The sequence below is a fragment of the Corvus brachyrhynchos genome, unplaced genomic scaffold (genome assembly GCF_000691975.1).
Source record: "Corvus brachyrhynchos isolate BGI_N302 unplaced genomic scaffold, ASM69197v1 scaffold302, whole genome shotgun sequence".
NCBI lineage: Eukaryota > Metazoa > Chordata > Aves > Passeriformes > Corvidae > Corvus > Corvus brachyrhynchos.
The window spans coordinates 2,369,681-2,381,017 of record NW_008237244.1 but is presented as its reverse complement, the minus strand read 5'-3'; the positions used below and the strand labels follow the sequence as shown (position 1 = coordinate 2,381,017).

General features: G+C 37.9%; 1 protein-coding gene across 1 annotated transcript in view; it reads right to left on the bottom strand.

Annotated features, from left to right (window-relative positions):
• Positions 1-11,274, bottom strand: part of RNF19A (ring finger protein 19A, RBR E3 ubiquitin protein ligase) — a 57,234-nt gene extending 45,960 nt beyond the window's left edge. Inside the window, exons 1-2 of the mRNA XM_008630684.2 lie at positions 10,921-11,274; positions 8,738-8,892 (exon numbers count right to left, since the gene is read on the bottom strand). The gene's annotated coding sequence lies outside the window, so the exon portion shown is untranslated. The remainder of the gene's footprint in view (positions 1-8,737; positions 8,893-10,920) is intronic.
• Positions 11,275-11,337: the final 63 nt, after the last annotated feature.

The window sequence follows — 11,337 nt, the reverse complement described above, 5'->3', positions numbered from 1 at the left end:
ACATTTACAAAATTATATTAATGTGCAATTAGGCAGCTTGCAGGTTTTTTGTATTTTAATATAATTTCTTCCAACGATGTACAAAGCAACTTGGTGTGGACAGAGACACGGCAGATCTACATGAATGTAGGCAGATAGATGTGAATGTATTAAAATACTTAAATACTAAAGAGAATACAACTTCTCCAATGTACAGAGCAAGAGGCTCTGGTATAGAGAGACTTTATGCTCAGTAAGCTTCACTACATATTTTCAGAATCCTACAGAAGCAGCCCACACTGACTTAGCTTCAAAGGGTTAAATTAGTACAAGCAGTGGCCCATGCTGTCTCCTGTTGCAGGTTAACCCACCCCAAAGCAGAAATTCAGAACAAGACCACCTTTCACTCTTTAGACCGAGGTCACATACTTTATTTAAACTGCCGGTAATAGAGGTTTAAGCAAAATCTTTTGATCTGAATAGGAGCAAGGACACTCACTGCATTATATTGATAGCTGTGGGTTAGTAAATTCCAAGAGAAGGGCAGTAATAAACAGAAGGTATAACATTTTAAATTACTGTGGCTATTTGCTAAATTAACAATGTCCTTCTGCTAGCAGCCAAGTTTCCAAACTAGTTTGTACACTGTTCTGTGGGACTAACTCCCAAAGGCAATCATTTACCAGAATTCACTCTATAGATGCCAGATACCAGTAGCACACAAAAGAGTACAGCAGTCCTACAAAAGGCAGCAGCAGGCTTTTAAAGCAAGGATGGATATAGCACCTCATGGTTAAACAGCAGATGTTATGGGGGAGGAGATTGTAAGCACACAGTCAGATTAAGTCATATTGGAAAAATAGAACCATACTATTGAAAACAGAAAATAAAGTAGTAAGTTAAATGCACTGTGACTCACCTCATTTTTACAGTTTAGCAAGTAATTTACTTCAAGACAGTAATTTCTTGTTAAAAGAAAGGCTAGTTATTAATTATGACTGCCTGACACTTCCCACTCTAACATCCTATTTTCCAACCAGTTTAGAACCTTCTCAAGCAAACTGGGCTGAAAGTTATATACTAAGATCTTCTTCAGAACTCTTATTTCAACCAATATACTTAAGACAATAACAAAAAAAAAAAACCACCACGGCTCAAAAAACCACAACAATCTAATGAAGAAGATTATCCTGGAAGAGAAAATAAATCAAAAACTTGGCAATATTTTCTCTGGAAATGTTCAGCCCTAGCACACTTTGAAGCCGGAACTTGCATTCTGGCCTGTGTTACTTGGATATATATTTTATCACCCTTCCAGCAATGTGAATATATCCATGCTTGCAAGTTTTTGGGAATGTGAGAAAAAGATACCCAGTCTTCAGCAAAGAGCATATATTTTATCTGCTAATATCTCTACTAAACTTGATCCAGCCTGGAACTGAATACAATCTTCCTTTCACTTCCAGGTAAACAATATACTGGATCAAAGTACCAGAAAATAAAGGTAGGAAGCTGACTTATCCTTTACAACATCCAACTATTAGGTGGCAGCAATGCAGAAGAAACTTCAACCAAGCGTGGAGGGGGGGTTGGATTTCAACCTAAACCGTGTCGCAATTCTAACAATAGTCAAAGTGGTGGCTGCCAGAAAGGTGACTGAAATCTGCACCAAAATTGGATAGCTGAACAGCAACTCCCTCAAAGCATGATAAAGAGAAAAATGTAAGAAAAAAATGGGGATTGCAGAGTGAGGAAACCAACAGTTGTTGTTCGGGGAAGTAATCTGTGAACTTCAGCCCAAATAATAAGAGATTATATACGAGAGACAGAATGGACTGGCTGATCCCAAACACTAGAGGAAAACAAGTTAACAAAGGCAAGAAAGAGATTCTACAGAGTAGTTGAACAGGGAACAGAGAGGAAAAGTATCTCCATGTCACAAGAGAAAAAGCAAAGACATTTTAGGTATTGAAAAGGATATGATTTTAGATCAGCTAGGGTATCATCCTAACAAAAAACTTAACTGGCTAAATATGAATGGGATTTGCATAAAACACTGTTAATGATGAGGAAAGTAAAAGTTACATTGCCGGTGACAAAGAAAAAGCAGCAAAAGCAGCTCGTACTGTCAAAGCAAGTCTTCTGCTACTGCCCATCCTCTACAGTCCAAAGACATCCACAAAACACTCTACACAAGCACATGGATCATACTGTCTCGGGTCAATCCCTATAAAGCATGACAGAGTATTATTAGATACTACTAGCTCAAACAGCACTCTGCCTAGTGAGCAGCTTCCAAACCTCCTGATATGACTGCAATTATTATTTGTAATGGCTAGGAAACCACACACAAAGTACACTAGAAATAATTCTCTTTACTTGATGAAGTTGCATTTGGAAATGATTGCTGAAGTATGTTATGACAGTTTAACTGCATGGCTTTCATCCCTTCCCCACCCCCCCAGTATTTTTGCCTGGCATACACTTATTAGGTCACTGGTCAGGATTTTGTTTGTTCTTACTCACTGTGTCCCGTATAAAAATAAATAAACAAACAAATAACTGCTGCATAATACTACCTTGAAAGCAAAAATTGATTTCCTCGTAAGTCATTGCAGAGCACCAATATATTAGATAAATATTGCTGAAATAGTCAAAAAACATACTCATTCCACTTAAGTAGCATGGTTATTATCCCTGTTAACAGATACAGTATTAGAACGTGATTACGGATTAATTTATTTACCATCTCAGGTGCCTGACCTGAGAAAGCCTAAATGAAACTAAGTTCTTGAGCATGTTACACAGCAAATATGTCCAAAGATACCTGCAGTATCAATTGTGTACACACACCCCCACTCCTACCAAATACAGCCAAGATTCAGATGCCTATGTCAGACAAGATAAAAATCTTTTTTTGCTCTATTTGCATTATACCTCTTATTCAATGGAAATAACTGCCCTAGAGACTAGGTTTATTTCTGCCCAAAGTAGATGGATGCCCCAGTAGACAGGGCACCTGTATTCTGAGGAATGCTTCTGCAGGGGAAGAAAAAACCAAAAAACCACAGCTGTATAATTAAGAACAGTAACTTAATAAAGGTAGGCAGAAAAGATAATCCAACTATGGTTGCTTCTTCAACTTTAATTCTGGCCTTTCTTAACATTTGAAGATTTTACCTGAAACCTTAAAATTACAAGTAATTGCATGCAGTGGCAGAATCAGTTTCACTTTTCATTTACATGTGCAATCCTTCACATTACAAAGCCTGGGCAAACAAGTCATGTAATTGCTGCAGAAGTCATACCTTATCATTTCTGGTATTTCTAGCGCACTCATGATCATGTTTAACTGGTTCCTGTGAAATACAGTTAAAACTACCAGGATCCTAAAGCTACCTTCCCTGTCTTCACAACAGACAGAGTTCCTGCATTCTATACACTATGAAAACCTGAGCCATTCTTCACTTACAAATTGCACAGTTTTGCAGAATGCACACTAGGTAAGTTAAAGTCACTGCAAGTAGGTACTAACTTCGATAATACATACTCAAAGTCATACTCCAGTCAACTATTTTTATGACCCGACACTCGTGATAATGAAGCTAAATCTAATAAACCCCGTTTTTGAAGGAAATCAGATCACCAAAACAAGACTTCATCACCTAATACTCCAAAAACCACCCATATGCAGGTATTAATCTATAGTAACGCTGTACAAAGCATCTATTTCAGGGATGAACTTTAAAGGCGAATAGATCTAACTGCAGAAGGACTGCATTTTACAGAGAGCTTCACTACCCACACTGCGTTTTTGCAGATAAAAGTATCAATCTACCCAAGGCTACCCATAAAGTGTTGCATTTCTGTTCACTGTACTGCCAACTGAAAGCTCCTTCCTTTCAGGATTCTAATTTATTCTCTCACTGAATGACTTTTAGCACAATAAAACTATTCATCTACATACTTAGAGGTGCATTTTCATCATTTCATGAGGAATACTAACCATAACAAATATTCTTTATTACCAGTATTTTTTATTATTTTTATCCACCAGAGAGAAACAAAAGCAAACTTACAGATAGTTTAAGAGACTCCATCCCACAAATGCAGCATACTGTGGCTTTACATTAATTGTGCATATGCAGTTTTCCATAAAGTGGCTTTAAAAAGCATACAGTGCAAAGATCCCTACAGCTTGTGAAAGGTAATTTAAGTTGCAACTGTGACTTACAAATTATTTCTTACCCTTAAAACAGAAAGATAATATTGTATCACCTTTGAGATAAGAAAAAGGATATGACTGTATAGCCCTAATAAAAAGCCAGCAATATCTCACACCTCAGAAACAAAACAGAAAAAAGGAACAATGAAAACAAAACCATGTCACCGTCTTCATATTTTACTCAATCAACAGTTCTTGGTCTAGATCCAGCCATGATATTATGCTGATTAGGACAGGGTGTAGGAAGTAGGAAGAAATCATTTTCACTGCTTAACTGTTTTAAAGAAAAAGCTGTAGCATTGCTGGGCAGGACTAAACAGGATGCTTCTATTTCTTAACCCATTACCCAGTAAAAACACCTCCTGCAAAGCTTAAACTTATCTTTTGCTGTTGAATTAATCTGGCACATCATACACCTTATCTACTAACAAAGTTAAACACTGAAAACAGGGAATTTTGTTCTTCCTTTCCCAGACATGCAGGCAGCATGTAATCCTAATAATCTAAATTCTTGCAAAGCAGGATATATCTCTTTGTTTATCCTTGATCTCTTTGCATGAGTTAGTTAATCCATTACCTAATTCATCTTGGAATCATCTTTAATTGTTAATAATGGAAAGACTCAGGACTCCTGTGCTGAGTTTACAGGCTCTCTTCTATTCTTGCCCTGGCTGAATTTCTGCCTGGTGTCAGGTCACAGAAGGCAAAGTCTGCTTTTCTGTAGCTATGCACAACCATCACAGACAAAGCCCAAACAAAGCATACTGGCACATAAGGAGAAAAAAATGCAGTAGCAAATAGGAACAGGAAGGTGAAGAAAGACCGGAGATAAAACAAACAAAAAAAACTAGTCACATAGGAACTTTAACTCAATCAAAATGCAGATGGCTTAAAACCACGCTGGTGTGAAATGAAGAGTAGCGTGCACAACAGCTTTGCAGGTTTCTCCCCTATGTTGTCCCACAGATAAAACTTACACTGACTGTAAAATCTTACACTTTAGTAAAGCAACAGCCTGGCTTCACAGACTATAAGCACTAAGGTCTCCTTTGCTTAAAAAGGAGCTAGAAGTTTGATACCTCCATCTCTGACCCTGAGTAAAAGGGCTCCTGGTTTCCCAAGATGTATTTTTAGCAGTATCATATAAAGGAAAGCTTAACTTCTTCTTTTGAAAAAAGCGAACTCAACCAAAAAGTAAGTATCGGATACAGCTTCACAGGTAAAATGAAAGTGAAAAGGTAGCTGCTCTTCTCAGTAAACTGAAGCAAGGTCTTCAACTCAGGAAAAAAAAAGTATTTTAAAAGGCTTTATTCTGTTTATATTGGACTTAACAGTATAGTAGAGCACAAAATCAGAGCACCTCCATCAGGACACACAGTGGAGAACATGCTGATTAAAGTTACTTTTCCAGTACACAATCTAAAAATAAAGTAACCTTGAACACACACCACCTTCCAGACACATTTCTTTGCATTGATCAACATATTAGATTGCTTATTACAGAAACATGAAAGGCAGACCCAGAGTAAGATATTCCCAATGGCTGACCAGAAGAAAATGTTTCTTATCAGGCTTCATCTTTGCCAGCAAGATCATGTCACTGCAGTCATTATTTAATCCCATCCAAATGTTCTTTCACTATCAGAAGTCTGAGGGACACCTGGAAGTTCCCTACATAATACATTTTGATATGAAGGAGAAAAGCCAAACACTATGTTGCAACAACCACTCTCTGTCAGCACCTTCACTTACATACAGTTCCTGTACAAATGTTAATTAATACTCACTAAAACATTTACTGTGAAAGTCCTGTTAGATCTTGATACAAGGAAGGGCTGCAACAATGAATATGGGCTTGGCATATGGCCCCAATTTTCAGGTCATAAAAAGCCTAAAGCACTCCTCAACTATCTAATTTACACAAAATAAAAGCCTTCTATTTCCCAAAAAAACATATAAAAATTTCCTCCTGAAATAGAGCTCTGAATGACAATACTGCAAAAGATCTGCCAAAACATCCCCTCCCCTTGTCCAGTTTCACAGAAATATACAGTAAGTTCTGAGCACCATGTACTTTTAGCGAAGCAAACAGATGAATGATACATTTAGGCACAGCAACACCAGTAGTCTTTTCCTCTGGAATGCAACTGTTATGGTGCTAAGAAAGACTCTTATTTGTCTAAGAGCAGTTAACAAGGTTATTTCATATAAATATTTAAAAATAAAAACAAGTTGGGTTGAGTTCGCACTAGTGCTGTGGTGCCATCATATCCAAGCCAGGCAGCACTGTGAAAGCCCCATGCCTCAACTAAAACCTTCAGTCCCACCAGAACCTGCACTATTCAGAAGATCCCCCGAGGTTCAAGACTACTTTGCACTCCCTAAAAAACATTTCTTGCAAACACATGCAAGGTAAATTTGTCTCACCAGAAGTCGTACACAATGCACAGAACACTACATCTGGAATGGTCTGACAGATTAAGCATTTTAGGATAAAAATAGAACTTGATTACTTGATGTGGCTCACAGAGTTTGGTTTTATGTGAAAAATCTGATCATTAACCAAGAAACTTAAAAGCGATAATTTTATTTATTCAGGATATGCAGCATCAGTGAAACACAATGAGAACAAAGCAACATGATTCTTACTGCAAATAATTTCCCCAGAGTTAGTCCTTTTGCTGAAGCAGTTCTTCATCCACTAAATGGAACAACAGAAGGGGACAGCCAGGGGCTCCAATTTAGAGTAAGCTCTAATCTGCCTTATGGGAGCAGCTAAAGGACCTATGGAAAAATGTTTGTTTAACAGTAATTTGTCTCAACTATAAATGGAAGCAGAACAGATCTGACATAGTCCTGCAATGATGGTTTGTGCTGAACAATAACAGGATACTTGCATTAACAGAGTTGTGCTCTATTTAGGAAGCAAAAACAAGTGACTATACCAAACTCAATTGGTACAAACATTTATTTCTGCAAGATGCCCTTCAAATGTCTTGCTGAAGACATCATTAGGGGATATGCTGGCCTCTAAAGAGAGGAAGTTTTAATGCCTGAGGAAACACCTGTATATATGAAACTTTAAGCTCATTTCATTAGGTCATTTTGCTAAGTTGCTTTAGGTTAAAATAACTCTTGTATCACCTTTCCAGACTGGTGCAGTATGTCTAGATGCAAAGCGAATCTTTGGAAACTTGCCCTTAAAAAAAAAAAAAAAAGGACAACAACTATTTTCATTTTGTAAAAGGTAATTACAGTGTTTGGCTACCTGTCCAACAGGAGGCTACCAGTTGCCCAGTAGGTGACTGACTTCAGTCCACATTTTAAGGGTGGAAAAGCCTACAGTAATCTTTCCATCACAAAAAAGTAACCTAAAATGAAAGTACTCCTACTTTTTCTTGTTCAACGGATAAGCCCCAAGGTATAGTTAATTCTTTTAAGAAATATGCTACAACATCAATGAAGTTAAAGCAAAACAGACACTGAAAGCCCTTTTCCCTTGCCTTAATGATGAAAGATGTAAGGGTGGTATCACAAATGACATCTCAATAGCTCACCTATGGGGCTTTTCTTCCTTGTCCAAATTCTACTTTGAAGAACTCAAAGACCATTCTAAAGCTGGCATAAGACATGCTCACAACAGTAAGAAAACTTCTTGTAGAGTCCCACACAACATTTACAGCTCTTCATAGATACCCATTGCTTTGGTTTGGATCCTCGAGTCAGTACTTGCACTAAGAGAAAAAAACCACAAAAAACAAGCAACCCATGCCAGAGAAAGACCAGCCACCAAAACCAAGTTGTAAAACACATTTATGAAGTGCTTGAGAACTGCCAGAAATGTACATGAAACAATCAAGATCACTGAAGAAAAGACTAAGCCACCTTATGACTCAGATGAGTGAAGTCTCTTCCACAAAGTCTCTTTTCATCAACTAAAAATAAACTTACAAGAAAATCTGCAATAATGAGGTGAACATTAGTTTACAGAAGTTTGGAAGAAATCTGTCAATCCATGAATATCAGCAATAGACTAAATACCTATTTATTATCACAATGCACCAAGAAATAAAATAAATCATAAAAAGTGCCTGAAGAAATCTGTTGAAGTAATCCTTCAAGTGAATATTTAAGAGGGAATTGGTGAATAGCGTAATTCTACTTTGAATTCTATTTGTAAGTTTCTTTCTGAGTTAAACTACAGCACAAAAGTATCTGAAGTGTAATCTATATATAACATACAAAGGTATATGCTTTTCTTTAAAGATTATTTCATTGATGATTTAAAATACAAACTACTTGAAATTAACTAAAATTAGAATAAAACAAGAACAAAACTTCCACTTCAGAGACTCAGAAATACAAGGAAGCCTCCTCTTGTGAAAAATAGGAACATTAAAAAAAAACCCCCTAACAACTGTTTAAGAGGTACTGATACAGCCTCTTCCATATTCTTCCTACTAGGGAAAAAAATGGTACATTGCAACACTAATAAAAACAATCGGTTCTCTGAGTCTCAATGTAACTTTTTACCTTCTTGGTAGAAGTCTACCTCCAGGTGCAATTCACATGTTCTTAGCAGTAAGATCCAACACCATTCCCAGTGTCTTGAAGCTGTATTAGGCACACCAATTTATTCAGCTACGCATCTTCCATCAGTTAACACAGAAGGCACAATGGAAACAGAGCTAAGATAAACACAAGACAAAAATGTGAAATCAACTTCTTTACGGATAAGCCAGTGTTAGAATTAATACTTTTATTAATCATTCAAAGAGCTTTCGCTGACCCTCAGAAAGAATCGGATTGACTCACATCTCAGCTACAAACCAGAAATCACACTAAGAATAGAAACCAAAACATGTATCCATCAACTCATTTAATTCAGGTATTAAAACTTATTCTGCTGGTACATTATGTTTACATACAATTCAGAAAACAAATCACAAAGCTAATATGGATGTCTGACCATGGGCCAGAGTGAACTGACCCCATAATGGAGACCACAAGCTTGGCTAAAGGCCATCAGAGGACTGTGGTCCAGAGTACTGTAGTTGTACTTCAGAGCTCAAAGATCTTTCTTAGTGCTTCCAAACCAGGATTCAGAAGTCCTATGAAAAGATTGAGGCATCCTACATTGTCATCCTGGAAGGAAGGAGGGTGGTGTGTGGGCTGGATCTTTGTAAGGAATACTTTAGTAAGACTAAGCATGGATCTAAGAGACCCAGTAAATGGGAGAAAACCCTACATACTGGACTAGTTAGGAAGAATCACCTAACCACTGAACAAATTCAGTCTGAAGTTTTTCTAGTGGGGAATAGTAGCTAAATGCTGTTAATTAGGAATATGGGAAAAAACGCATAAACCGTATCTTTTCCACCACGGAAGGCTCTACCCAACTGCCAAACGAATTCAAAGGCTTGTGTTCTTTCACAGGTTGATAATATTCACATAAAACAAGTTTTCCTAATGCATGTATTAATGCTAACTGGGAATCCCATAGCTAAGGGAGTTTTAATGATTCATTTACTAATGGAGAGACCAGAATTTGTACTCACTATAAAGGTAAACAAATACATCTGTCAAGTATCTTCTTTCCTCCTGAGCCTCAGCTAGCATGATTAATCAAAATCTGATGATTGTTTGGCATAAGGAATGTGTCATCTGTCTGACAGATTTAAGTTGAAGGGGAGAGAAGAAAACCACACTTAAGCATTTCAACTCCTTTTAGAAATGGTGCTCTCATGTCCAAAACTCAAAAATAGCTGACAACATAAACATAACAGCTAGAATTCAGCATTTTATAAATGCTGAATTGTATAAAATGCAGTTGAAACCGGCATACTTCAAGAAATATGCACACAGAAGAGTTACACACATGTATGACTTTTACTGAACTTGTTTTTATGATTAGCATTATTTTCATTATGCAAAGGTGAAACTTTCATTTTCTGGACAAATAGGCCAAGTTCACATGCAATTAAAAATAAAAAAGTGCTTTCTCAGCTTTTTGAAAGCTTGAAGTACAAGCATTTAAATGTTTACAGTTAAGTAAGTACCAGATTTTGTAAACTGTTAAGTAATGTTACACAGCCATCATTTCTAAGCATTCAGGTGAATTCTGTTAGCTGGGCAATTCAGAATTTTACTTCAGTTTGACCTGGATATTAAACTAAAAACTTTCTTTTCCAATGAATTTAGTAAGAAACACTTAATTGGATACTGAAATATGGTTCTTTGACTGACAAAAAGTTTAATTATTTAAAAAAAAACACCAAGGGGGGGAAATTAATTTTAAGAAATGAATTTATGTGTAGTTTTGTCTCCAGAATTAAACCCTGCAAGACACATTCCCCCCCCAAACTGCCCTTAATAAAATAATGCTATCCTTGATAATAGTTGAGCTAAAGCACTTATCAGTACCAATGCCAACTACACTATTTTAACAGAAACAAGATTTGTTGTGCTCATGGAGAAACACAGGCACATATCCAATAAGCAACCATAAGGGCATGAAGGCTTCAAATTTTGTTTTCTCTGCTCAGCAGTAACAGCATTCTAGTACTGTCCCTTTGGCATATCCCCATAATTCCATTCCATACTACCCCCTCTGGCAAAGCCCCATTTCCTTCTGTCAAGAGGCAGTACTGGAGCAGAAGAAGAAAGGCAGAAGGACGCCTTCCCTTTGCCAGCCATCACCTCTTCAGCTCACTTACATGCACACTGGCTTTCACACAGTATGTTACCAATTCTTCCCTATCTTTCGAACGTGGTCCTGCAGTAGCTGCTGTGTGTGTATAGCAAACTGCCAGGTGGAAAACTCCCAGCTTTGCAGAAGGACCTGTGCATGGAAAACACTCGGCAGGACGCGGGCTATTCCCACTGCTTGTCCCCCACCACCTTCACAGCCGAGATGCCAGTATCCCTGCCAACCCCTCCACTCCTCCGACCCACCGGATCTGGGGCGGGCAACCGACCACAAGAGAGATCAGCTAGAAACTCTCAGGGGGGAGGGTGCGAACGGTGCCCCCAGAGTGCGCTGGAGCCCCGGGAGCTGCTCGCGCTCCTCTCCCTGTGCCAGGTCTCCCGGTGCCCCGCAAGTTCGAGTGCCGGAGTTCCCAGGCCCCCGGCCC